The sequence below is a fragment of the Lycium barbarum genome, chromosome 4, assembly GCF_019175385.1.
Source record: "Lycium barbarum isolate Lr01 chromosome 4, ASM1917538v2, whole genome shotgun sequence".
In the NCBI taxonomy this organism is placed as follows: Eukaryota; Viridiplantae; Streptophyta; class Magnoliopsida; order Solanales; family Solanaceae; genus Lycium; species Lycium barbarum.
In genome coordinates, this window is record NC_083340.1 from 131282782 (window position 1) to 131286533 (window position 3752).

The following is a 3752-nucleotide window of genomic DNA, read 5'->3' on the forward strand; positions in this document are numbered from 1 at the left end:
AAACCTTGGCTATCATCTTCCTTGCCTTAAGGTAGGAAATAAACCTACCCTTTGGAGATGCTGCATTACCTTTCCATTCAAGCACGGGCTCTCCCGGGAATTGGAATCAAACCACTTTTGTGCGGCAATCAACATTTGCATAACACGAGGCCAACCAATCCATACCCATGATTACATCGAAATCTATCATTTTCAGCTCAATCAAATCAGCTTTGGTCTGATGATCACATATCACAATGACACAATTTTTATACACTTGCCTTGCTATCACGGGATCACCAACCGGAGTGAGTACCTCAAAAGGTTTAATTGGCTCAGGTTTCACCCCAATACAACCAGCAACATATGGAGTAATATAAGAAAAAGTAGAACCGGGATCTATCAATGCGTACACATCACGGGAGAATATAGACAATATACCTGTAACCACCTCCGGGGAGGACTCAAGATCCTGCCGTCTGGCTAAAGCATATACACGGGGCTGAGTGGCACCTGAAGTAGATGCTGCCCCTCTGCCTCTACCTCGGCCTGCTGACATCTGGGGAGTCTGCCCTATCGGACGCACCGAGGAAGAACCAGCCGCTGAACCTGTAGGCTGAACTCCAACTCTGTCACTCATCGACGGGCAATCTCTCATCAAGTGCCCAACTTGGCCGCAAGTATAACAAGCGTCCGAACCCTGGCGACACTGTCAGGAATGCAATCTACCGCATTGGCTGCATCGCGGTACTAGGGGTCTCCTCTAACTATGATCTTCTCTGAACTGGGAATCTGGAGTCCTCGAACTCTGGCCCTGTCCTGAGCAGAAGGAGCGATCAAATCTCCTACCTGTAAATTGAGGAGGTGCACTGGTCACCGACTAGCTTGAGTAACCAGAATATGTCTGCCTTGATCCCCCTCTATAACCACTGCCTGCTCCCATAGATCTCGCCCTCTTGCCTTTCCTTCTTTCGTTATCGCGGTCATTCCTTGGTGGTTGTTGTCGCCCCTCTAAATTCTGACCATGGGCCTGTATTTGGGAAATATCCATCCCATCTTGCAAGGAAGCCGTTAAATAGTCTCTGAATAAATATGGCCCTGGGCCACTTATAAATCTATGTACTCGATCTCCCATGTCGGCCATAATAACTGGGGCATATCTAGCCAAAGAATTAAATTGCATGCTATATTCTCGGGCACTCATATTCCCTTACCTCAGATTTAGAAATCTATCCGCTCTAGCTCGGCGAATCTCGGGTAGCAAATAGTGACGAATAAAAGCATCCACGAATTCTTGCCAAACTGGAGGAGGCGCATTCTCTCCTCTTGATAATACCCAATTGTTGTACCACAAAATGGCCACATCCCGGAGTCTATAAGATGCCAACTCCACGGATTTAGTTTCGGAGGCATGGACAATTTTCAATGTCCTCAACACCTCATCTGTGAAACCTTGCGGGTCTTCATCCGGCTTTGACCCGAAGAATTCCAAAGGATTTAGACTCATGAAACCACGAGCTTTGGTACTTGCTGCCCGATCACTTGAACTAGCATTTTGCCGTTGTGCCTGAGCGGCAACCAATTGCGTCAATAAATGGATGGCCTCGGTCATTTTTTGACCCGAAGCAACAGGTGGAGGAATTAGAGATGGAGCTCCTCCTTGCTCTTCCACATTAGGCGGGGTAGAAGAGGTATTAGACAAGGCCTCATTGTGTGATTCGCCTTCTCCTATGTTCATCAGAGTCTCTCTTTCTACCCGCCTCTTTGCCATAGTCTTGCCCTTCTGGGCGGCTGTAGCCTTCCCCTTTGGCGGCATTCTGAAATCACAACACACTATTAGGGAGGATTAAATCTTATACACAGCTCTAGCGCACGATCTCATGAGAAGAAAGATGGTCATTCTTCCTAAATGCCCTGTAGCCACTTGTTTATTGATGTGGTGCGCAACACACCATAAACAAGACTCTACTAGACACGGCTCGTAGACACTTCCTAGAGCTGAACCGCTCTGATACCACTTTTTGTCACGACCCAGCTAGGGGCCATAACGGGTACCCGGGGCTAGCCACCGATCACCACTCGTGCTACTACTCATCTTGCTCATTTAATGGTCTTTTATCGGCTTTATACTCAAATCGTAGGAAAATCATATTTTACATGGAAACATAAATACTTCTTTATATACATTTGCCTCTCGGCCATCAAAATAATATAGACATATAATAGCATTTCGTGAGACCATCTAACCCACACTGCGCATCTACGAGCCTCTACTGGAGTACTAAACATAAGGACGGGACAAGACCCCGTTATGCCCAAAGATACATATACATGAATATACACAAAAGAATCGTCATAAGCACATCCGAACAAAGGAGTGCTTTCAATCGGCTAACAGCTACTGCTGGTCTGGGTCGAGCTCTCCTCCCTGTCTACCTGTGGGCATGAACATAGCGTCCAAAGAAAACGGACGTCAGTACGAACATTGTACTGAGTATGAGAGGCATAAACAAAGAAATAGAACAATGACATAATGGAAATATCAATATGGAACATCTATATCTGACGGTCATGCATAAAGAATTAAGTCATGCTGTCTTACTCATACTCGTCATCATATCATGTATGCACAATGTATAAGCTGCCCGCCCATATAGGCGCGGTGTCGTAGTGCATAAGCTGCCCGTCCATATCGGATCGGTGTGATAATCATAACATTAGCCTGCGTCCAGGCCTCCCGCGTCCGGGGTATCATCTCATGCCGCCCACTAGTGGTGTCTGCCCATGCCATTTGGCCATGGTGTATCGTATAGCTGCCCGCCTTAGCGGTGACTGCCCGACCAACTAGGCGCGGTGTTATATCATCATCATACATGCTCATCATAATATGCTTATCGTAACATACTTATCATAATACATGCATAAGGCTTATGAACAACTTTACTTTATCGGGGTGACGTAAGGTCGTGATCCCCCGATTTCATTATGGAGCAATTATCGACATCCTGCCTCACCTTGAAGGAACTAACATATAAGGTGAGTGTGAGCAATAAATAACCTCATGCCATTTTAGGATCATCATATCATACTTCTTATCTTATATTGCCATTCATAGATATAGGCTTTTAGCTTTCCGGACTATAGGGACTCATGAAGAGGAGGAAAATTATGCTATGAGATTTATGCCATTAGAAAGAAGGGACTAGCCTCACATACCTTTGACGTTTAGCTAAGCTATCGTTCGTTTGTTCTCCTTCGATATCGCATTTCTACCTTCAAAAGAGAATTCGCATTTACGTTAGTTAATTGACTATACGAACGCGCTACTATTTCTAGGGAAAATTGGGCGGCACTTCCTTTGGTTATACTACTTTTCCCATATTCTATATCAACTCCCACACGCTCACAACAACATTCACAATATCGCAATCAACAATCATCATTTATATACATTGACCACAATCCACCGTTTCTCTTCAATTTCTCCACATTTATGGTTAGAGCTTACCATCGCGTTCCCTCGTATATAATACTTATTTCATGGCCTAAATGCCATTTATAATGTATTCATAATCACAACACTCCATCATTCATAATCCAACCCAACTTCTATCCAACCATGAGACTATTCACATTTTATGACCCATTTTCAAAAGGAATTGAGTGAGCTTTCGCCTAAGAGAAGAGTTTAATAAAGCGGAGAGGGATTTTCCGACAACAAAAAAGCTTTTCTCCCCAACCGAGGTGATAGACCACCTTATGGCCGATGTGAT